This window comes from Nerophis lumbriciformis, linkage group LG26, assembly GCF_033978685.3.
Source record: "Nerophis lumbriciformis linkage group LG26, RoL_Nlum_v2.1, whole genome shotgun sequence".
NCBI lineage: Eukaryota > Metazoa > Chordata > Actinopteri > Syngnathiformes > Syngnathidae > Nerophis > Nerophis lumbriciformis.
The window spans coordinates 27796633-27823214 of NC_084573.2; the positions used below are offsets into that span (position 1 = coordinate 27796633).

At 39.5% G+C, this 26582-nt stretch overlaps 1 long non-coding RNA gene across 2 annotated transcripts in view; it reads right to left on the reverse strand.

The window, feature by feature from the left end:
* LOC133623519 (uncharacterized) overlaps positions 1–26582 on the reverse strand; it is a 119645-nt gene that overhangs the window by 21559 nt on the left and 71504 nt on the right. For both annotated transcript variants that reach the window (XR_009817897.2, XR_012051180.1), the window contains exon 4: positions 10397–10539. This is a non-coding gene — a long non-coding RNA (uncharacterized lncRNA). The remainder of the gene's footprint in view (positions 1–10396; positions 10540–26582) is intronic.

The window sequence follows — 26582 nt, forward strand, 5'->3', positions numbered from 1 at the left end:
TTGAAACATGTTGCGGGCATCCAATTCCAAATGAGCTAATATTTGCAAAAAATTAAGTTTACCAGTTCCAAACGTTAAGTATGTTGTCTTTGCAGTCTATTCAATTGAATATAGGTTGAAAAGGATTGGCAAATCATTGTATTCTGTTTTTATTTACGATTTACACAACGTGCCAACTACACTGGTTATAGGTTTTGTACTTAAAATTAGAGATGCATCAATAATATTTTTTTTGCAAAGATTCCCACCTCTTGTGACAACCTCTTTAAAGTTGTGTAATCAATCAAAAATATCAAGCAGCTAAAATGTGCCAAACATGGATAAGTGTGGAGAGTGTTTTGCATGTTTCCCATCATGCTTTGTATTTGATTGAAATGTTTGTAATTTTGCAGGTTGTGTTATTTGTGACCATGTGTGTTGACATTTTGTGTTGGTTGGTTGTTGTTTTTTTGCACCATGACTAGGGAAGGTTTTCTGCATTGGGTCATTTAAGTCAATGCTGTGCACAATTAAAGTCAGAGTGTAATTAAATGTAATTGACCTGTATTACCCAAGTAGAACACAAGATGGCGATATAATAACATCAAAATTGTTAGTCTATCAAAATGATTGCAATATCATTGCGAGTAAGAGAAACTCATGACATCTTGTGGGCCAAGTTGAGAACGTCGGTGGGTTTGGACACCCCTGAATTAATCGATGGAGTACACGATACAATAAACAATAGCTGCAGCCTTGTGATGTGCCGAGAACAAGGCTAAACATGTTACACACCTAGAGCATGACAGGACATTCAAATAGGCTTTAAGCTTGCTTGAAACACCAAGAAATAAGTGCCTACTGACTTTTAAGAAGTCGAGGTGGAACCACAGACAGTAAGCGTTGATTAACAGGAAATTAACAATTGTATTATCTCTAGACTCTTATTAATCTAAAAACTGTTACATTATTGCACTGACACGGCCAAAATTACACAACACGTAATGGGAGGGCCGATTGATGCGTACATTTGTGGTTGATACCAAGAGTAGTATGATCAATACCAGGGGTTCAAATTCAGATTTGATTTTCGCCCAATTTTTTTTAATGTCTACAAACTGAGGGAATAATTTCCCTGACACAGGAGGACTTTTAGGGGGAAAAACAAATTATTTTAAATTAGTAGATACTACAACTCGTCCCGATTTGGAGGATGTTCATTCAGTTGTTTAACTTTGTAGAAAAAAAAGCAGATAAAAGACATAAATCTATCATCATTTTGAATGGCAGTTTTCTGGCTTTGAGATGCACTAAAAGAAATCCAGAGAACAAATTGTGGTAGTCAGTAAAAATGTCATTTTTAGATCAAGCAGAATGAAAAAAATATGGGATCACCTTGTAGATTTTCATGTGCAAAGCTATCAGCTGTTAAATCTCTGCAAGTAAAAAAAAAGTGTTCACACCTTGGAGAGCTGTTGCACCAGGTGCATTGGCAAGAATCGTGGCTCCAACACAAGAGACAAGCCAATAGGAACAAAGGAGAGGATAATCAAACTTCTTTAAGAGGGTAAATCGTCACGCAATGTTGCAAAAGATGCTGATTGTTCACAGTCAGTTGTGTCTAAAACCTGAACCAAGTACAAAAAAACATGGTAAGTTTGTGTAAAAGCAAGCATACAGGTAGACACCAAAGAAAACGTCAAGACAGAAAACTGAAAGCAATATGTTGCGAAAAAAAGAAAGTGTACAGCAAAACAAACTAAATGAAGCAATTTCTGTAGAAATTGCACTTGAATGCCCCCCTTGCTAAAGCTGAACTGAAATGCTGATGGAATGCAGACTGACTGTAGAAATGGTTTGAATGTTAAAATTGTTTCAATTTTGAGGAGCTGAAGCTAAACTGAAATACTAGTGGAATGTAGAATGACTGTAAAATAGTTTGAATGTTTAATCTCAGAAGCTATACTGAAAGTAGTATGAATATTAAAGGGGAACGTTATCACAATTTCAGAATGGTTAAAACTAGGGCTGCAGCTAACGATTATTTTTCTATCGATTAATCTATAGATTATTTTTTCGATTAATCTATAGATTATTTTTTTCGATTAATCTATAGATTATTTTTCCTTTTACCGATTATTTTTTTTATTTAAAATGAAGAGGAAAAAATAAATGTAGGCCAGTTTTTTCAAAAGGCATGGCTTTTATTTACAAAAAAAAAAGTATGGCCACTCAGTCAACATTGACAACAACATGACAAAATATTCTGTAACAATGTAAACATTTAAAACTTTTAACATTTAACAAAATTAAAAGTAGCTTATTTGCTTTTTAATGTGCAAATATAAAAGTAAACATCCAGTGCAAATCTTAATATTCTGGAATAGTATAAGCATTTAAAAAGTAAAAGTATTGCTTATTTTGCTTTAAAATGTGCAAAAATAAAGATAAACATCCAATACAAAAAAGTGTAAAACGGAAATATTCTGTAACAAGTGTAAACATTTCAACAAAAGTAAAAGTATTGCTTATTTGCTAAAATGTGCAAAAATAAAGCTAAACATCCAATACAAAAAAGTGTACAGTGTAAACATTTCAACAAAAGTAAAAGTATTGCTTATTTTGCTTAATAACACAACAATGATAGTATGATTAAAGTGAAAGTTAATTGTTGGTTTGTACATAGTATATGTAACTGTTAATGTTGTAAAAGGTATTTGCACAACTAATTAACGTTAGCGTTTGTGACACGTCTTGTGCCGTGGGGTTCTTTCAGGACCGACAGACTGAACGCCAGACGGCTTTGCCAGGTTTACAATCTTTTAATTTTACACAAAGTCTTTTCTCTTCCAACTCTTTTCTTTCTTTCCTCGCTTTTCAGCTCCTCTTCCTCGCTCGCTCGTCGTCCCGTCTCTTGCGGCGTCGCTCCCGGCGCGCCCCGCCTCGCCGCTCGCTCGCCGCCGCCGCCTCTCCACAGCGTTAAAGAGGAGCGCGTCTTTGTAAACACTGAACAGGCACGCCAAACGCGCCTCTCAGAGCAAACGGTGCTTTAGTTTATGAATTTACAACGCAGATACAAATGACACATTCATGTTTTTGTGTAATAATGACAACGTATACGCACGCGGACGATTGACTTGTTGATGGTGATGGCAAGAACGCTGTCGGGGGTTTTCTTTTCAAATGTTCGTTCATAGCCGTTGTGCTGCTATGATAGGCCATTTCCGCTCGACACAGTGTGCATACAACAACATTATTAGGCCGTTTATTGAAATACTCCGACACTTTTGACGACTTTTGGCGTGCTTTTTTCCCCTCGCTCGCATCGTCTGCTTTGCGCTCCGCCATGACAGTAGTGTGACGTAAATATGCGACGCGCCGACGCACAAAAACGGCGTCGACGTATTTACGTAACCGATGACGTCGACTACGTCGACGCGTCGTTTCAGCCTTAGTTAAAACCATTAAAAATCAGTTCCCAGTGGCTTATTATATTTTTCGAAGTTTTTTTCAAAATTTTACCCATCACGCAATATACCTAAAAAAAGCTTCAAAGTGCCTGATTTTAACCATCGTTATATACACCCGTCCATTTTCCTGTGACGTTACATAGTGAAGCCAACACAAACAAACAGGGCGGAAAGAACAGCAAGCTATAGCGACATTAGCTCGGATTCAAACTCGGATTTCAGCGGCTTAAGCGATTCAACAGATTACGCATGTATTGAAACGGATGGTTGTAGTGTGGAGGCAGGTAGCGAAAACGAAATTGAAGAAGAAACTGAAGCTATTGAGCCATATCGGTTTGAACCGTATGCAAGCGAAACCGACGAAAACGACACGACAGCCAGCGACACGGGAGAAAGCGAGGACGAATTCGGCGATCGCCTTCTAACCAACGATTGGTATGTGTTTGTTTGGCATTAAAGGAAACTAACAACTATGAACTAGGTTTACAGCATATGAAATACATTTGGCAACAACATGCACTTTGAGAGTGCAGACAGCCCAATTTTCATCAATTAATATATTCTGTAGACATACCCTCATCCGCGCTCTTTTCCTGAAAGCTGATCTGTCCAGTTTTGGAGTTGATGTCAGCAGGCCAGGGAAGCTAGGGTCGATGTGAGCCAAGACATCCAGGGGGTTTAGCTCGCTCGTCTGCGGGAACAAACTGCCGCCATTGCTTGCCGTGCTACCGAGGTCCTTTGTCCCTGAATTGCTCACACACTCCGGCAGATTCAATGGGGGTCTGGCGGCAGATTTCTTTGACTTTATCGTTGGAAATGCATCTGCTTTGAGTGTCGCAGGATATCCACACATTCTTGCCATCTCTGTCGTAGCATAGCTTTCGTCGGTAAAGTGTGCGGAACAAACGTCCAATTTCTTGCCACTTTCGCATCTTTGGGCCACTGGTGCAACTTGAATCCGTCCCTGTTCGTGTTGTTACACCCTCCGACAACACACCGACGAAGCATGATGTCTCCAAGGTACGGAAAACAGTCGAAAAAACGGAAAATAACAGAGCTGATTTGACTCGGTGTTTGAGAAAATGGCGGATTAATTCCCGATGTGACGTCACAACGTGACGTCATCGCTCCGAGAGCGAATATTAGAAAGGCGTTTAATTCGCCAAAATTCACCCATTTAGAGTTCGGAAATCGGTTAAAAAAATATATGGTCTTTTTTCTGCAACATCAAGGTATATATTGACGCTTACATAGGTCTGGTGATAATGTTCCCCTTTAAAATGTTAAATGTATGTTGTAACAGTAGAAATAACCAACTAACTATAGAAATCATAGGTGTACAGCTGCGACAGTGCTACATTTTTGGCTAATTTTGGGTATAAATCAATGTTTTTCCTTTACAATAAAGTATATTTCCGGATTGTATAGAACATTCACTTGCGAAAGTAGAAACCATTACTAAGAATTATAGGTCAGATAGTGACATCCCGAGCTAAACAAAATCAATACTCCCTTCTAGGGGACTAGCGTCTAACACACCTAACATGAACTAACTCTAAACTAAATTTATTGAAGCAAAAGTAATATTGCATTGAATTACAAAGATTGCCACCACTGCGTACTTTTAATGCAACAGGTCAGAGTGACATGTCGGTGCCCATAATGCATTGCTTCGACAGTACGGGGACAGCGTGGCGCTGCTGGAAGAATGGGTGCCAGCAACCTGAGGGTTCCTGGTTCAATCCCCACCTTCTAACAACCTCGTCACGTCCGTTGTGTCCTTGAGCAAGACACTTCACCCTTGCTCCCGATGGGTCATGGTTAGGGCCTTGCATGGCAGCTCCCGCCATCAGTATGTGAATGTGTGTGTGAATGGGTGAATGTGGAAATAGTGTCAAAGCGCTTTGAGTACCTTGAAGGTAGAAAAGCGCTATACAAGTATAACCCATTTATAGGGATGTCCGATAATAGCTTTTTGTCAATATCCGATATTCCGATATTGTCCTACTCTTTAATTATCGATACCGATATCAACCGATATATACAGTCGTGGAATTAACACATTATTATGTCTAATTTGGACAACCAGGTATGGTGAAGAAAAGGTACTTTTTAATAAAATAAGATATCCATCCATCCATCCATTTTCTACCGCTTATTCCCTTTGGGGTGGCGGGGGGCGCTGGAGCCTATCTCAGCTACAATCGGGTGGAAGGCGGGGTACACCCTGGACAAGTCGCCACCTCATCGCAGGGCCAACACAGATAGAGAGACAACATTCACACTCACATTCACACACTAGGGCCAATTTAGTGTTGCCAATCAACCTATCCCCAGGTGCATGTCTTTGGAGGTGGGAGGAAGCCGGAGTACCCGGAGGGAACTCACACAGTCACGGGGAGAACATGCAAACTCCACACAGAAAGATCCCGAGCCCGGGATTGAACCCAAGACTACTCAGGACCTTCGTATTGTGAGGCAGATGCACTAACCCCTCTACCACCGTGCTGCCCTAAGTAGGGATGTCCGATAATGGCTTTTTGCCGATATCCGATATTCCGATATTGTCCAACTCTTGAATTACCAATACCGATATCAACCGATATATACAGTCGTGGAATTAACACATTATTATGCCTAATTTGGACAACCAGGTATGGTGAAGATAAGGTACTTTTTTTTTTTAATTAATAAAATAAAATAAGATAAATAAATTAAAAACATTTTCTTGAATAAAAAAGAAAGTAAAACAATATAAAAACAGTTACATAGAAACTAGTAATTAATGAAAATTAGTAACATTAACTGTTAAAGGTTAGTACTATTAGTGGACCAGCAGCACGCACAATCATGTGTGCTTACGGACTGTATCCCTTGCAGACTGTATTGATATATATTGATATATAATGTAGGAACCAGAATATTAATAACAGAAAGAAACAACCCTTTTGTGTGAATGAGTGTAAATGGGGGAGGGAGGTTTTTTGGGTTGGTGCACTAATTGTAAGTGTATCTTGTGTTTTTTATGTTGATTTGATAAAAGAAAACAAAAACGATACCGATAAAAAAAAAAAACGATACCGATAATTTCTGATATTACATTTTAACGCATTTATCGGCCGATAATATCGGCAGGCCGATATCGGACATCTCTACCCATTTTTGCCTAATTTCGGAGCTGAGTACATGTATATATTTATTACAACAAATGATCTAATTGTGTGAAACATTTACTTGGAGTCAAGTTTAGTCTCAGGGGGGGAAAAAGTTAAAACAGCAAGTAAAAATGGTGGCAGTAGTACCAATTACTTTGATCAATGTTGTGGAAAAACGCGATAACCGGAAAACGTAGACATTTTTCTGGATTTAAAAATAACTAACTTAATTTTTCTGACTAAGACAAATGTTTTATTGGTAGAACAGTTAAAACTGGTTGAAAAATGTGGGCAGAGTAGTCGGAAGAAAAAAATTAACTTCCGGAAAAAAATGAATTACGGTCAAACCTATAATCTTGGGAAAGGTTGAATGAGCCCACGTTTCCTGAATGTTCCGAACATTTTGAATTTCAAACGGGATCAAATTCAAAATCCAATGTACAATTTGCGATGGAAATGGAAGAAAATAGTCCGTGACAAGACTCCAGCCTGCAAAGTTGATCGACGACAGCAATCAGAGAAAGTTGGAGCAAGAGTACTGTTTGTCACTGGTTCAGTGCATGCCTCAGAGACTGTTATAAAAGCCAGAGGTGATGCAACAAAGTACTAGTGGTGTGTTGGAGTGTTTTTTTGTATTTTTCTCCTCAGAATTTAGTGATTCCATATGTGTTTTACTTTGTTTGATCTAAAAATGTGAAGTGAAGTGAATTATATTTATATAGCGCTTTTCTCTAGTGACTCAAAGCGCTTTGACATAGTGAAACCCAATATCTAAGTTACATTTAAACCAGTGTGGGTGGCACTGGGAGCAGGTGGGTAAAGTGTCTTGCCCAAGGACACAACAGCAGTGATTAGGATGGCGGAAGCGGGGATCGAACCTGCAACCCTCAAGTTGCTGGCACGGCCGCTCTACCAACCGAGCTATACCGCTCCATGTAACTACCACAATTTTTTAAGATTTCATTTAGTGTTTCTTAAAAGCCCCAAAGTTGCCATATAATGACTAGACTTTTGCGTCATGACGGTTATCTGCGTTTTTTTTTTGTTTTTTTTTTAAGTGTGTCGTGGAACAATCACTTAAACTTGATCCAAAGGAGCTCCTATGAGCACTAACGAGAAACTGCACTGCCAACAGAGGCGCAGACGACACCTCAGTCACAACAAGCCAGCTATTCTCAGAGATAGACGACAAAGTACTAATCCAAATTCACTATACATGACTCACAACAATATATTTGGGTGCATTTCAGTATGAACCTAAAATGCACTATGACATTTAGAGGTCAATTAAATTGCTAACTTGGACAAGGAGCTTAAGAACTCACGAAGGTGTGCGATCCATGAATCGACCGACGAACAATATCTACAAGTATGACCTCCAAGCACTGTTTCTCCTCCACAATGAGGCTCATCTTCAGGCTCCATGGATTTTGACTACATTTTAAGGCTACAGTGAGACAAAGGCCGACCTATTTAGATGGATACATTGATGAACGACACAATAGCCCGCTGCACCTGAGATAGCGACAAGTATAAAAGGGACAGAAATTCATCAAAAAGCAATAATCAGCCCGAGGAGGCAGCTGATCGGCTGCGGCATCCCTTCATTATGTAAATCTTGGGAAGTTTGCTTCCTTCATCATCAAAGACCCTCATTTTGATAAATTATCTGCTCTATGTCTGCGGAGAAACAACAGAACACAAGGTCTGGACTGTTGCTATGGAAACTATGCGAGAGAAACCATTTTAGAAAGAGCAGGCAGCATGGGTCGGCGTGTGTGTGTGTGTGTTGCAGGTGTGTGTGTGTGTGTGTGAGTGTGTTCCATCAGGTGGATGCGTGAGGAGAGCGGCACTGGCAATCAACAGGTGCACCGTTAATATAGGGACCCCCAAATGGGATTGTAAATTAGATTTTTGAATTCGGCCACATTGGACGCTGGATTAGTGTGCCAAATAATGCTCTTGGTGTCAACCAAGACTGAGTATGAACGTGGAGGTGCTGCACACCCTGTCACAGCAGCATATGGACCTCATTAGTCTATCACTATGCAATTCCACAATCAAATAGTCCAGCTAGAATGGCAGTCACAGACTCCTGCAAGAGCCCAACAATCTGCACTTGGATCTGCACCAAATTGCACACAATCATAAATAGCCACGTTCTGCATAGGCTGAATTTTGTCATTAAAATTAATGCATTATTCAATGAGGAATTACAAAAAATGTCTTCTTGTTCCCCTTTCTCCAGACCAGGGTTTGCAATAGGACGTGGATATTCCCGGCTGTTTCTCGCCTGACTTAGAGTCAAACATCTTAAATTGGGTTGATCATTAACTGTGCGTCATGAGGAAAAATTAAGTAGCAGGCAGCTCCTTACTGGTCGTATGACCATTGAATTAATTTCTGGCAAGTCGGAAAATTAGTCATTCGAAACAGTTCATGCGAAATAGCAGACAGATGTACGCCTTTAAATCACGCTGAGAGGCTGTTGTGCCTGCATATCATTCAGATTTTTCGTCACGAGTCATAGAGCATGAATACATATTAGGGAGACTATAACTTAGCTTTTTGCTGTCTTTCTCACATTAGCATTCAAAGTACAAACAAAGGCTGTCTTAGACTAACTATTTTTAGAGCCGAATCTGATTTGTTATATTTTGCCCGTTGTCAATGACCGGTCAAATCTCATTGTCGTTTGAAAGTACCGTATTTTCCGCATTATAAGGCGCACCTTCAATGAATGGCCTATTTTAAAACTTTGTTCATATATAAGGCGCACCTCTTTATAAGGCGCATAGAATAGACGCTACAGTAGAGGCTGGGGTTACGTTATGCCTCCCGTAGTTGCGAGACCTGTTGTGGCTCAATATTGGTCCATATATAAGGCGCACCGGATTATAAGGCGCACTGTCAGCTTTTGAGAAAATTGGAGGTTTTTAGGTGCGTCTTATAGTGCGGAAAATACGGTAAACAGATGGTGATACTGACTGGTCACTAGGTGTCAGTAACGTTTGGGGATGTAAGAATATAAAAATGTCATATCACCAAAATTATCACAGTTATTATCACATCAAACGGCCTTGTTGAATATGCTCAAAAAGTACTCATACACACTGAAATCCTCAGATTTTTTCAGTTAACTAAAATAAATAGACCCAATTTCAGAAAGCCCACGTTTTGTGTTTCTTATGCTTCACTGATAAGTGTGTCGCGGCGGGTGTTGTGGTGTCCTATTCTGTTCAGCGGTCCTTGAAAGCACTGTAAAAAGACCTCTGTGACATATTCTTCAGAGTGTATAATGATCACTGCACAACTTGTAGGTTCAATGTCAATATCTTGGTTGCTCACACAGTAATATGTTAATATAAGTTTTGATTGGGGTATGTCCTTTCTTAACGGGGAAAGATGTTAATGCCTCTTGTTTTCATGTTAGCATTTGAGCTAGCAACAGTCAGTGCATTAGTTTATCAAAGTGCAGTTATCAATCACGTTTTAATCCCTTTTAATTTTAAATCTGTCAAGAGTTTCAGCGCATCCCGAGTTACATCCCTAGTAACGTCAGATGTATGAGCTTCAGCAGATATTTGTGGCTATTCCAAAGTTAAAGGTACTTACAAAAAGAAATACCGTCTTTTATTAAAGGGAATAAAGCAAAAATCTAATTTGCAAATGTTTCTGCCTCAAAAAAGGCTAAAAACCAATTCGTGAGGACTTTCGAGACATCAAACTTGACTAAATAGAGAAAGTGAAAGTGGGACCAAAGTCACTGTATGTGAACCCGCAGATCATTACCTTCTTCAAGAAGAAAGCTCTGAGGTGTCCCAGCGCCCACGCCATGTCCAATTTCCGGCAATCAGTCCCACCGTGGTCGACAGTATGATTTTAGCCAGCCAAGGTGTACGATGATACAGCTTCATGTCTCACAGCAGCTCGTCCTGAATAGGGAGGTAAAGATATACTGTTTTAATGATAACCGTTTACTATTACCATTTTGAATTAAACTTGTCAAAAGAACTGATTGATAACTACACTTTGATAAACTCACAAACTGACTGGTGCTAGCTCGCTGGATTAAATGCTAACATAAAACCAAGAGACATTAATGTCTTTCCCAATTAAGAAACGACATACCCCAATCTAAACTTATACAAACACATTGCTGTCTGAGCAACAAACATATTCAATTGTGGACAGTGTACCTACAAGCTGTGCTTAGAACAGAGTGATCATTCTATACTCAGAAGAATACGTGCCAGAGGTGTTTTTATGGTGCGTTCTAGAACAGAATAGAGTAGGACACCACAACTCCCACCAAAAATAAAAAAGCAATAGATTTTATTTGTTAGCCACTTTTTTATTTAAATACATTTTAAAGTGCTACAGTACAAATCAATATTTAAAACAATAAAATATTAGCCATTAAAACAGATCATATAAAAAGACTAAAACACTATCAGTGAAACATAAGAAACACAAAACATGCAAAACTGTGGCTTTTCCAAAAGTGTGTCTATTTATTTTAGTTATTTAAAAATAACTTGGTCAAAATATTTTGTTGTGTATAAGTACTTTTTAAACACATTCAATAATACCGTGATAATAATAACAACCGTGATCATTTTGGTCACGATAACCGTGACATGAACCCTCCAACCTCTATTAGTCACACAATGAGAAAATTCAGGTTTCACAGCAGCAAAAAGAATCATATAAATAAATAAATGATAAATGGGTTATACTTGTATAGCGCTTTTCTACCTTCAAGGTACTCAAAGCGCTTTGACACTATTTCCACATTCACACACACATTCACACACTGATGGCGGGAGCTGCCATGCAAGGCGCTAACCAGCAGCCATCAGGAGCAAGGGTGAAGTGTCTTGCCCAAGGACACAACGAACTTGACTAGGATGGTAGAAGGTGGGGATTGAACCCCAGTAACCAGCAACCCTCCGATTGCTGGCACGGCCACTCTACCAACTTCGCCACGCCGCCTTATCATGAAACAAATACAACAAAAAACACAAAACAGCGCGAGAGAGTCTAGAGTATGTACATATTTACATGAGGCAATGGGAATTGGCAGCAGTAATGTACACCTGCACATGAATAATAAACACTATGTATGCAGATGTGATGGGCAACTGTTCATGACTACATAAATATGCAGCAACATTTGCAAAACAAAAAAAAGAACCGCAGCTGCCCATAAATATTTTGTATAGTTTAAAAGAAGTGGTGGATGAACGAGGGATGTGCCAATTGACGAGTATCGGACGATTTTCGTAAAAAAGTACGGATCATCATTGCCGACTAATGACGACTAATGCCTTTTAATGCCGATCATAAACGCTGAACCCCTGGCTGACACTGTATTTATTTTTAGTCCTCTGGCTGATAAGTGGCTAGCAGAATGTGTCGCCGTACATTTAACAATAAGCTCTTAAAGGTCTACTGAAATGCGATTTTCTTATTTAAACGGGGATAGCAGGTCTATTCTATGTCATACTTGATCATTTCGCGATATTGCCATATTTTTGCTGAAAGGATTTAGTAGAGAACATCGACGATAAAGTTCACAACTTTTGGTCGCTGATAAAAAAGCCTTGCCTGTACCGGAAGTAGCAGACGATATGCGCGTGACGTCACAGGTTGTGGAGCTCCTCACATCTGCACTTTGTTTACAATCATGGCCATCTGCAGCAAGAGTGATTCGGACCGAGAAAGCGATGATTTCCCCATTAATTTGAGCGCGGATGAAAGATTTGTGGATGAGGTAAGTGAGAGTGAAGGACTAGAGGGCAGTGGGAGCGATTCAGATAGGGAAGATGCTGTGAGAGGCGGGTGGGACCTGATATTCAGCTGGGAATGACTAAAACAGTAAATAAACACAAGACATATATATACTCTATTAGCCACAACACAACCAGGCTTATATTTAATATGCCACAAATTAATCCCGCATAACAAACACCTCCCCCCTCCCGTCCATATAACCCGCCAATACAACTCAAACACCTGCACAACACACTCAATCCCACAGCCCAAAGTACTGTACACCTCCCCAAAGTTCATACAGCACATATATTTCCCCAAAGTCCCCAAAGTTCCGTACGTGACATGCACATAGCAGCACGCACGTACGGGCAAGCGATCAAATGTTTGGAAGCCGCAGCTGCATGCGTACTCACGGTACCGCGTCTGCGTATCCAACTCAAAGTTGTCCTGGTAAGAGTCTCTGTTGTCCCAGTTCTCCACAGGCCAATGGTAAAGCTTGACTGTCATCTTTCGGCAATGTAAACAATGAAACACCGGCTGTGTTATCCGGCACAACAGTCAGGGGGTGCATTCTACGGCGGGGGTGCGTTATCCAGCACAACTGCTGCCGCAATACACCGCTTCCCACCTACAGCTTTCTTCTTTGCTGTCTCCATTGTTCATTGAACAAATTGCAAAAGATTCACCAACACAGATGTCCAGAATAATGTGGAATGTTGCGATGAAAACAGACGACTTAATAGCTGGCCACCATGCTGTCCCAAAATGTCCTCTACAATCTGTGACGTCACGCGCAGGCATCATCATACCAAGACGTTTTCAGCAGGATATTTCGCGCGAAATTTAAAATTGCACTTTAGTAAGCTAACCCGGCCATATTGGCATGTGTTGCAATGTTAAGATTTCATCATTGATATATAAACCATCAGACTGCGTGGTCGGTAGTAGTGGGTTTCAGTGGGCCTTTAAAATGAAGGTACAAAAATAAGGAATATGTACGAAATACTTAAAATGTAACAAAATAGTGCACAGTGTGAAAATGTAAACACAGAGAAACCTGAGAATAACTTTTTTCTACAGGTTTAGTGGCAGAAAAATACAGCTGAGCTCTAAAGGGTGAGCGTGGCTAAGGTAGTGTGGTATTACTGATTGAGAGCGCCTTGGTATGACATACGGTCCGTTTAAAAAAATCAAAAAAACTGCCATACTGTTGATTAGGGCTGCACGATTAATCGAAATCGAATCGACCTTGAGGTTTTATTTAGTGGGGCAAATAGGTATTTTTTTTCCCCACAGTTGACCGACATCTTCGCCAAACAGAATAGTTGAGCCTTGCGTTTGTCCGTCCCTCGCTTCAAACAGGGAGAAAGACGTCTTACTTTGTGCATCGCTCTCAGCACCTGTGCGCGTTTATTTAACAGTGGACTAAACTGAACAGAGGCATTCGCAATCAAACATTTTTTATTGATATTGATATGTGTCTATCGCGATATATATTGATATTGTATTATCGCCCAGTCCTACGCCATACACAGTGAGTATTTGTTACGGCAAATTAACTGCTTTTCTTACGTATCATTGTCAAGGACAAACAACAATTGTGTGTAATATAAAAAAGTATAAAATGCGTGTGTAGCCCAATGTGCGTGAGCCGCCGAACTGCCAATACGCGTGAGCGGAACGGAAATGCTTGAATGTCCAGAGTGAGTAGATAGTGTGGACGTTGGAACGGTTAGAATCGGTTAAGAAATGTGGGCTATGGAGAGGTTTGTATATTGCCGGTTTATTTTCAAGAAGGGGAAATCCTGGTAATTCCAGGTAATCAGGGAATTTGAGGAAAGAGAAAACATCTTTTGCATTCAACATATGTGAAAAGCAGCGTGGGTTGATGGTTGAAAGGGTAAAAAGTGGCGCAAAATTATGAGAATTTTGGGCATTGTATAACTATGAATACGTCAATTCAATTGAATAGGAATTTCCTAGAAATTTTGGAATTTTAAGGAAGAACAGTCATTTAAAAAAAATATATCGGTAATATAACAATTGTCCTAAATGACATGTATCGGTTGGTGTTGTAATTCTTCAAAACGGTTAAACAATGTTGACGTAGTAACAGTTCGAATTTAAATGGCTATTTCAGGATTCCTGGAATTTCGAAGAAAAGACAAAAACGGGAATTTGCACGAAAAGAAAAATGGTAGTTTTGTTGTCCTAATTAAGAAGAATGTTTTGGAGGTGGAATGGTCAAAAACGATTAAAAAATGTCAACTGAAAACTTTCCAGGTGTAGTTTAGTTTATTATTTTTTCTTCGGTCAGTGGTCAACAAAATAAACAGTTTTACATAAACAAACTTTTGTACATTCATAAATTGACAATGTTACAGACCGAAAGGGTTTAGGCTGAAGTTGAGCACCTATTTCGTCTAACCCTATAAACAATCTCAAATACAAGATGAGCTTCCTGAAAATATGAAATTTCCTTTACACAACAAAAACACTTTTCAATTATATACACAGTAAAGACGTGAAATATCCCTGTAGACTTGTTAGTTCAACATTTGTATCAATAATATACTATATACAAACAAATATACTGTATTTTTCAGACTATAAGTCGCAGTTTTTTTCATAGTTTGGCCGGGCTACAGTGCGACTTATATATGTTTTTTTCCTTCTTTATTATGCATTTTCGGCAAGTGCGACTTATACTCCGGTGCGACTTATACTCCGAAAAATACGGTACTTCCATTGTTATTTATATCCCACGTTTAGTTTGTAATTAACATTGATCATACTCTTAACTACTGTGTTGATTCAAGAGTGATATATTTTTCTAATACATTGGTCTTAAAGTTTTTTTTAAATGTGTGAATGGAACTGATACATTTTAAGGAATCATCCAAGCTGTTCCACAGATGAACCCTCCTGACAGAAACACATCTTCTTTTTAAGCTCGTTCTTATGTTTGCTTTCAAGGTTGAGGTAACAATAGGGTTTTGGAAAACCGGGAATTCTGGGATTTCCTGGAATTTTTTGGACAATGGTAGTTTGATTGTCCAAGGTGAGCAGAGTGTGTGGATGGTGGAACGGCTGAATCGGTTGAGAAATGTGGGAATTGTGCAAGATCGAAAAAATGGCCCATTCATTTTCAATGGGAAAAAATTTACCCGCAATTCTGGGGAATCTGGGAATTATTTTTTTTTGGAAAGATCCTGTTTTGATTAGAGATGTCCGATATTATCGGACTGCCGATATTATCGGCCAATAAATGCTTTAAAATGTAGCATCGGAAATTATCGGTATCGGTTTCAAAATTATCGGTATCGGTTTCAAAAAGTAACATTTATGACTTTTTAAAACGCCGCTGTGTACACGGACGTAGGGAGATGTACAGAGCGCCAATAAACCTTAAAAGGCACTCACTGCCTTTGCGTGCCGGCCCAGTCACATAACATCTACAGCTTTTCACACACACAAGTGAATGCCATAAATACTTGGTCAACTGCCATACAGGTCACACTGAGGGTGGCCATATAAACAACTTTTACACTGTTACAAATATGTGCCACACTGTGAACCCACACCAAACAAGAATAACAAACACATTTCAGGAACATAAACACAACAGAACAAATACCCAGAACCCCTTGCAGCACTAAGTCTTCCGGGAAGCTACAATATACACCCCCCGCTAAAATCTCGCGCCCCCCCCCCCCACACCTCAGCCTCCTCATGCTCTATCAGGGAGAGCATGTCCCAAATTCCAAGCTGCTGTTTTCAGGCATGTTAAAAAAAATAATGCACTTTGTGACTTCAATAACAAATATGGCAGTGCAATGTTGGCATTTTTTTCCATAACTTGAGTTGATTTATTTTGGAATATGTTGTTACATTATTTAATGCATCCAGCGGGGCATCACAACAAAATTAGGCATAATAATGTGTTAATTCCACGACTGTATATATCGGTATCGGTTGATATCGGAATCGGTAATTAAGAGTTGGACAATATCGGAATATCGGATATTGGCAAAAAAGCCATTATCGGAGATCTCTAGTTTTGATACTTGAACGTTTCTGATCGAATGAAAACTGTGGGCTGTTTTGCGGCGGAATAATAATAAATATATCGTTTTTGGTGAAGAATCCTATACAGTATGTGTGAATGTTTGGGCATTCACACAATAGTTTAAATATTGTGGTGAGATTGTTCAAATGTCAATAGCGCTCACCATTAATACATTGAAACATTTACAGTTATTACATGTTAAGTTAAAAGTTAAAAGTGTGAGGTTTTTTTTGGCCTCATCATGCAAACTTTCATTGAACTAAGTCATTCACCAGAAGGGCCCGCCACACTTACAGCTATCATGTGTAGCTTGAGTGGAGAACTTACAAAAAAAACAAAAACCTGAAAGAATAAAGCAGTAATATAAATATTGCAGCCCATTAAGAACACGTTCAATCCCTGGTGTCCAAGTTCTCTTTGGCTGCAGCTAACACGGACTTGATAAAAGATGCAAAAGCGGGCAAGCAGGCGTACATTCAAGGGCACATCAAACCTTGACAAGAATTCATGAATCAATAATCCTTGTCAGATGAAAAGGGAAGATAACGGGTGGCTTCGCTTTCGGGGTCATTATGGTGTTGACTGGCCTCATTTTTAATCGCTCAGCATTAATATCACTATTTGAGACCACACGATTGCCATTTAAGGCTAATATTTCTATTTTTTTCATTCCTGCTGGTTGTTCTTTCTTTTTTTTATTTCGACAAGAAAAAAATGTGCCTGAGCTGTCACATGTGATGACTACATCAGTGGCCGACGGGCAAAAAAAATGCTTTTGGAGTTCGCGTTCAAACCATAGTGAAATAAAAACTATATAACCATTTTAGGGTTTTTACGGTACCAATAAAGTACTGGTGTTGACCCAATACCAATATTTTGGTACCAGTACCAAAATTATTTCGATACTTTTCTATATAAAAGGGGACCACAGAAAATGGCATTAGTCTTAATTTTAACAACACATCTTAGGGTACATTAAACATATGTTTCTTATTGCAAGTTGGTCCTTAAATAAAACAGAGAACATACAAGACAACTTGTCTTTTAGTAGTAAGTAAGCAAACAAAGGCTCCTAATTTAATCTGCTGACGTATGCAGTAACATATTGTGTCATTTTCCATTCTATTATTTTTTCAAAATTATTAAGGACAAGTGGTAGAAAATTAATTATCAATCTACTTGTTAATATCTGCTTACTTTCTCTTTTTAACATGTTCTATCTACACTTCTGTTAACATTTTATAATCATTTATTCTCCTGTTGTTTGATGCTTTACATTAGTTTTGGATGATACCACAAATTTGGGTATCAATCCGATACCAAGTAGTTAGAGCAGGGGTGTCAAACTCAAATACAGAGTGGGCCAAAATGTAAAACTGAACAAAGCCGCGGGCCAAAGTTGAACAAATTAACCTTTTGATAGGGACCCAAACAAGTTTTGCATTGAATATTGAACAAGCAAGGCTTATATAACTTTATAGTGACATGCAAAATCGAGTTTCAAATAATAATATTAATAATTAAAAAATATCAATGGCATATCAAATACAATTTAAATAAAAATTGAATGCCTCTTTTCTATTTGCAGCCTTCTGAGGTAAATATCAACATTAACTTTTTCCACAGGCTAATAAATTTGAAAATAAAATAATGAATAAACCAACCATTCAGGACTTTAAACTGCTCAGTTTGCAACACACCGATCTAATCTGATGTGCCCAAGCCAGATACCTGGCATCTTTTCTTGGATGCTAGCTCATTAATGTCGGGGCTCAGGCTTTGAGCTGAGGCAACCTTCATTATCGAACGAAGGTGATCATCAGTCATTATATCTCGTAGTCCACCCGGACCACAGTCTTGGGGGCGTGGCTTAAAGGCACTGCCTTAATTTAACGTCCTCTACGAGCTGTCGTCACGTCCGCTTTTCATCCATTCTAACAACGTGCCGGCCCAGTCACAAGTTATGTGCGGCTTCTGTATGCACGCACACGTGAATTCAATGCATACTTGATCAAAAGCGATACAGGTTACACTGAGGGTGGCCGAATTAACACGGTTAGAAATATACGCCACATTGTGAATCCACACCAAACAAGAATGACAAACACATTTCGAGAGAACATCCGCACTGTAACACAACATAAACACAACAGAACAAATACCCAGAACCCTTTGCAGCACTAACTCTTCCGGGACGCTACAAAATACACCCCCCCCCCCCACACACACACACCTTGTAGCGTCCCGGAAGAGTCAGTGCTGCAAAGGGTTCTGGGTATTTGTTCTGTTGTGTTTATGTTGTGTTACGTTGGGGATGTTCTCCCGAAATGTGTTTGTCATTCTTGTTTAGTGTGGGTTCACAGTGTGGCGTATATTAAAGTTGTTTTTTACAGGCACCCTCAGTGTAACCTGTATCGCTGTTGATAAAGTATGCGTTGCATACACTTGTGTGTGCGTGCAGCAGCCGCACATATTATGTGACTAGGCCAGCACTCGTTGGACTGGATGAAAAGCAGACTTGATGGTTTTCGGGGAGGAGCACTGAAAGTTGGGAGTCTCCCGGGAGAGTTGGCAAGTATGAGAATTAGCGGTGAATGCGGTGTTACCGCGTCCGTTCTCCCTTTTCTGTCTACACACTGTGTCTGCTTGTACTCTGTGATTGTGCGCTGCCGAACATGCTCCTCTGCTCGTGAACCAGCAATTAAACGACGTGACGACAACGGGGGCGGTATAGTATCGAATATGATTCATTAGTATCGCGGTACTATACTAATACCGGTATACCGTACAACCCTATAAGGTACTGTGGTACTAAAGAAGTAAAAAAGGTATTATACTGCCTTTGAAAAATAATTGTCTTTTTTTTTTAATGATCATGATGGTGACATTGCTGGTAATATGAGCTGAGGCGAATGTTAATCAACACACACACACACACACACAGCACCTACATGCCGAAACAGTGTGGAAACAGAAGAGAGAGAATGGACGCATTTTGGCTAAAAAACTAACGATAAAAGTGAAGCTATTGGGTACCATGTTCGATTCCTGCCTCCGCCATTCTAGTCACTGCTTGAGACACACTATACCCCACCTGCTCCTAGTACAGGGGTCGGCAACCCAAAATGTTGAAAGAGCCATATTGGACCAAAAATACAAAAAACAACTCTGTCTGGAGCCGCAAAAAATGAAAAGCTGTATATCATTCTTATAATGAAGGCAACACATGATGTAAGTGTCTATATTAGCTATAATAGCCTACTATCAAAATGACTGTCGCAGGCTGAAGCAAATCTTCGTTGACAGAAATATTGAAATGTAATATTTATTCTAAACATTTTTACAACATTAGTAAATCAAAAGCTACTAAGAAGGTGAGATAACTCCTAGAAATTACTGGCTTTTAATGGCCAAACGGCAGGCTGTCTTCTTCTAATAGATTTATTACAATCTTTGGCAAGCAAGGTAATGTTTGCTGTGGCCTGGAACAACATGGCACACAAACAACTATCTGAAATGCAGCCAATATTACATACAGATAATGTGTCATGAGACAAAACTAATTTATATACAAAGAGGATACAAGTATAGGATATTAAATGAGCTCAAATATACCTACAAATGAGGCTTAATGATGCAATATGTACTAAATGGCATGTTAGCATCGATTAGCTTGCAGTCATGCACTTGACCAAAAATGCCTGATTAGCCCTCCTACAAGTCAACAACATCAACAAAGTGCACCTTTCTGCATTCATGCACAGCATAAAACGTTTGGTGGACAAAATGAGACAAAGGACTGGAAGATTTTACATGTAAACAAACTGTTGCGTCACAGTCCACACTATGGTGAGTTCACGAACTGACAAAATTAGTAGGACAAGACAATGTTCACCAAATACTGTCATCAGTGAAGCATACACACAACCATATTAAACAGTGGGCTTTCTAACAATCGGGTAGGTTTGTGTCATGTTTGTCCTCAAACAAAAAACATACTAAAACAAACATAATTTTTCATTTTCAATCTTTTTTTAAAAATGCCCCAGGGAGCCACTCGGGCGGCACTCGAGAGCCGCGGGTTGCTGACCCCTGTCCTAGTACCACCCACACTGGTTTAAAGTTAAGTTAAAGTTAAAGTCCCAACGATAGTCACACACACACACACACACACACACACACACACACACACACACACACACACACACACACACACACACACACACACACACACACACACACACACACACACTAGGTGTGGTGACAGTATCCTCTGCATTTGACCCATCCCCATGTTCACCCCCTGGGAGGTGAGGGGAGCAGTGAGAAGCAGCGGTGGCCGCGCTCAGGAATCATTTGGTGATTTAACCCCCAATTCCAACCCTTGATGCTGAGTGCCAAGCAGGGAGGTAATGGGTCTTATTTTTTTATTTTTTTTATAGTCTTTAGTATAACTCGACTATAAGCGTCTTAGCTACTTTTAAGTCACTAATCCTCGCCTCTATGGGGACTAACTACATTTCTTACAAGTATCATAGGATGAGGAATAGCTGAACATGCTTCACAGGACACAATAGCTAACAGCAAGGTAGCGTTCCTGAATGTAAACAAATGGGTAGATGTATACAAATATCGACTGTAATGATACCAAGTACAAGAACCGTGTATAGTCGATATTTTTGATTATCGCAAAGTCTTTTGTAATTTTTTTAATCGTTTATAAACTCAGGAAATGCATCCCTGTATTAATGAGACCTTTAATTTTGACCAATCTATGATTCTGTAACTACTTGGTATCGGATCCATACCCGAATTTGTAGTATCACCCAAAATGTATGTAAACTAGGGCTGCAACTAACGATTAATTTGACAATCGATTAATCTGTCGATTATTACTTCGATTAATCGATTAATAATCGGATAAAAGAGACAAACTACATTTCTATCCTTTCCAGTATTTTATTGGGAAAAAAATTAAAACAGCATACTGGCACCATACTTATTTTGATTGTTTCTCAGCTGTTTGTACATGTTGCAGTTTATAAATAAAGATTTATTAAAAAAACAAAAAATAAAAATAATAAAATAAAAAATAAAAATTGCCTCTGCGCATAGCCCAGATCCAACGAATCGATGACTAAATTAATAGCAAACTATTTTTATAAATCGATTTTAATCGATTAGTTGTTGCAGCCCTAATGTAAACAGAAGAATAAGTGATTATTACATTTTAGCAGAAGTGTAGATAGAACATGTTAAAACAGAAAGTAAGCAAATATTACCAGTAAATGATCAATTAGATTCATTATCCATTAATGGGTTATATAATCCATACCACTTGTCCATCATAATTTTGACACAATAATAGAATGATAAATGACACAATAAGTTACTGCATACGTCAGCAGTCAAATTAAGAGCCTTTGTAACTCGTTAGCTTACTTAACACTAAAAGTCTTATTTAATTTCAAAACTGTTCTTTGGTTGCAATAAGAAACATACGTTTCATGTATCATAAAATATATCGTTAAAATGAAGCCAAAAATTAAATGTTTTGTGTACCCTTTTACTTTGAAAAGTATCAAAAATGTACCATGTTGATACTGGTACCAACACATTGGAATCGGGACAACACTAAACTATCTGTAATAATCTTTTCCAAATAGTTTTGCACACATCTAGAAGGACTGACATAGAATCCAACTCAAAATATATACTTATAAAATACCTCTTAGTCTTCACATTATTTGAATTAACAAAGCTAATGGAAAACTTCTCAGTTGGACAGTCTCCACCTCTAACTTACCCAGCTCGGTATTACAAAGGCCAAAATAAAACTTACATCATGTCGAGTAGTCAATCTATCCAAACTGAAAAATGTCAAAAATAATGAAGGTCCAACATCGATCCAAAGCAGAAATATAACCGAAAAAATAAAAATGGGAAGAAGAAAAACCTCGAGTAATTTCTAACAATTAACCACAGGTGGGACGCTAGCAAATGAACCGGAAGTAAAGATGTAAAATTGGAGTAGATTGGACAGATTTTCAAATTAAAACAGGAACTCGAAATCGATCATGATTAACAAACACGCCAGTCAATTTTTAAAGAGCATATACATATTTGAAATAAAGCTAGCAACCGAATTTATTCAAACGTAGTAAAATAATATTGTGAGGATATAATAATGCATGTTTAATCACATGTGTTTTTGCTGATTTGTCGATTTTTTTTAACAAAACTCTCAACATTGGTAACAGTGTGTGTGTACGTGCGTGCGTGCTTACGTACGTGCGTGTGTGTGAGTGATAGGTAGAAAAGCCCCGACTCGCTTCAGGAGAAGTTGTTTGACAGCACATGTTGGTCTAAAAATGTCTAGACCCGAATATAAGACAACTTGTTTTTATCAGACTTGATTTTGGTCACCCGTGCAAATGTGTGCATGTGTGTGTGTGTTAGTGACAGGAAGAAAAGCTCCGACTGGCTTTAGGAAAAGTTGTTTGATGCCACACATTGGTCCAGAAATGTCTAGACCCTGAATATGAGACAATTTGTAAGATTCAAACGTGGTCACCTCTGTTCGTGTGGTTGTGTGTCTGTGTGTGCGTGTGCGTGTGTGTGTGTGTCAGGAAGAAAAGTTCCTTCTAGTTTAGGGAGAAGTTGTTTGACGCCACCCACGTGTTGGTCTAAAAATGTCTAGACCTTGAATATAAGACAAATTGAAAGGTTTAAACATGGTATGGTCAACTATGTACGTGTGTGTGTGTGTGTGTGTGTGTGTGTGTGTGTGTGTGTGTGTGTGTGTGTGTGTGTGTGTGTGTGTGTGTGTGTGTGTGTGAGACACAGGAAGAAAAGCTCCGACTAGTTTAGGGAGAAGTTGTTTGACGCCACGTGTTGGTCTAAAAATGTCTAGAACTTGAATATAAGACAAATTGAAAGGTTTAAACATGGTATGGTCAACTATGTACGTGTGTGTGTGTGTGTGTGTGTGTGTGTGTGTGTGTGTGTGTGTGTGTGTGTGTGTGTGTGTGTGTGTGTGTGTGTCAGGAAGAGAACCTCCCGAGTTTTTTGACCCCACCTGTTGAATATAAGAAAACTTTTTTTTTTTTTTATCAGGCTTGATTTGGTCACCCATGTGTGTGTGTGTGCGTGCGTGTGAGTGTGAGAGAGAGTGTCAGGAAGAAAAGCTCAAACAAGCTTGAGGAGAAGTTGTTTGACGCCACCTGTTGATCTAGAAATATCTACACCCCAAATACAAGACAACTTTTCCTTTTAGACCTGTTCCAATTGTGTGTGCGTGTTTGCGTGTCTGCGTGCGTGTGTCAGGAAGAAAACCCCTGACTCGTTTCGGAGATGTTGTATGACCTCACATGTTGGTTTACATGTAGAAACGCCTAGACCCCAAATATGAGACAACTTGGTTTTTTTAACTTGATTTGGTCAGCGGTGTGTGCGCGCGTGTGTATGAGTGACAGGAAGAAAAGCTCTGACGAGTTTCGAGAGAAGTTGTTTGACGCCACGTGTTGGTCTAGAAATGTCTAGACCTCGATTACAAGACAACTTTGTATGTATCAGTCTTGTTTCAGTCACCAGTGTGTGTGTGAGTGACAGGAAGAAAAGCTCAGACGAGTTTTGAGAGAAGTTGTTTGACGCCACGTGTTGGTCTAGAAATGTCTAGACCTTGATTACAAGACAACTTTGTATTTATCAGTCTTGTTTCGGTCACCAGTGCGTGTGTGAGTGACAGGAAGAAAAGCTCCGACGAGTTTTGAGAGAAGTTGTTTGACGCCACGTGTTAGTCTAGAAATGTCTAGACCTCGATTACAAGACAACTTTGTATTTATCAGACTTGTTTCGGTCACCAGTGTGCGTCTGAGTGACAGGAAGAAAAGCTCTGACTAGTTTAGGGAGACGTTGTTTGACGCCACATGTTGGTCTGAACATGTCTAGACCTCGAGTACAAGACAACTTTGTATTTATCAGACTTGTTTCGGTCACCAGTGTGTGTATGAGTGACAGGAAGAAAAGCTCTGACTAGGTTAGGGAGAAGTTGTATGACCTCACCTGTTTGCATGCCTGTCAAAACGCAGAGACCATGAAAATAAGCCAACTTGTTTTTTTGACTTGAGTTGGTCGGCGGTGTGTATGAGTGACAGGAAGAAAAGCTCCAACAAGTTTTGAGAAAAGTTGTTTGACGCTACGTGTTGGTCTGAACATGTCTAGACCTCGAGTACAAGACAACTTTGTATTTATCAGACTTGTTTCGGTCACCAGTGTGTGTGTGAGTGACAGGAAAAAAAGCTCAGACTAGTTTAGGGAGACGTTGTTTGACGCCCCGTGTTGGTCTAAACATGTCTAGACCTCGAGTACAAGACAACTTTGTATTTATCAGACTTGTTTCGGTCACCAGTGTGTGTATGAGTGACAGGAAGAAAAGCTCTGACTAGTTTAGGGAGACGTTGTTTTACCTCACCTGTTTGTATGCGTGTAGAAACGCCTAGACCATGAATATAAGCCAACTTGTTTTTTTGACTTGATTTGGTCAGCGGTGTGTGTGTGTGCGCCCGTGTGTATGAGTGACAGGAAAAAAAGCTCCGACGAGTTTTGAGAAAAGTTGTTTGACGCTACGTGTTGGTCTGAACATGTCTAGACCTCGAGTACAAGACAACTTTGTATCTATCAGACTTGTTTCGGTCACCAGTGTGTGTGTGAGTGACAGGAAGAAAAGCTCTGTTTAGTTTAGGGAGAAGTTGTATGACCTCACCTGTTTGTATGCGTGTAGAAACACCTAGACCATGAATATAAGCCAACTTTTTTTTTGACTTGATTTGGTCAGCGGTGTGTGTGTGTGTGCGCGCCTGTGTGTATGAGTGACAGGGGAAAAAAAGCTCAAACGAGTTTTGATTAAAGTTGTTTGACGCTACACGTTGGTCTAGAAATGTCTAGACCTCGAGTACAAGACAACTTTGTATTTATCAGACTTGTTTCGGTCACCAGTTTGTGTGTGAGTGACAGGGAGAAAAGCTATGACTAGTTTAGGGAGACGTTGTTAGACGCCACGTGTTGGTCTAAACATGTCTAGACCTCGAGTACAAGACAACTTTGTATTTATCAGTCTTGTTTCGGTCACCAGTGTGTGTGAGTGACAGGAAGAAAAGCTCTGACTAGTTTAGGGAGACGTTGTTTGACGCCACGTGTTGGTCTGAACATGTCTAGACCTCGAGTACAAGACAACTTTGTATTTATCAGACTTGTTTCGGTCACCAGTGTGTGTGTGTGTGAGTGACAGGAAGAAAAGCTCTGATTAGTTTAGGGAGAAGTTGTATGACCTCACCTGTTTGTATGCGTGTAGAAACACCTAGACCATGAATATAAGCCAACTTGTTTTTTTGACTTGATTTGGTCAGCGGTGTGTGTGTGTGCGCCCGTGCGTATGAGTGACAGGAAGAATAGCTCTGACGAGTTTTCAGAAAAGTTGTTTGACGCTACGTGTTGGTCTAGAAATGTCTAGACCTCGAGTACAAGACAACTTTGTATTAATCAGACTTGTTTCGGTCACCAGTGTGTGTGTGAGTGACAGGAAGAAAAGCTCTGACTAGCTTAGGGAGACGTTGTTTGATGCCACGTGCTGGTCTAAACATGTCTAGACCTAGAGTACAAGACAACTTTGTATTTATCAGTCTTGTTTCAGTCACCAGTGTGTGTGTGAGTGACAGGAAGAAAAGCTCTGACTAGCTTAGGGAGACGTTTGACGCCACGTGCTGGTCTAAACATGTCTAGACCTCGAGTACAAGACAACTTTGTATTTATCAGACTTGTTTCGGTCACCAGTGTGTGTGTGTGTGAGTGACAGAGAGAAAAGATCTGACTAGCTTAGGGAGACGTTTGATGCCACGTGCTGGTCTAAACATGTCTAGACCTCGAGTACAAGACAACTTTGTATTTATCAGTCTTGTTTCGGTCACCAGTGTGTGTGTGAGTGACAGGAAGAAAAGCTCTGACTAGTTTAGGGAGACGTTGTTTGACGCCACGTGTTGGTCTGAACATGTCTACACCTCGAGTACAAGACGACAATGTATTTATCAGACTTGTTTCGGTCACCATTGTGTGTATGATAGACAGGAAGAAAAG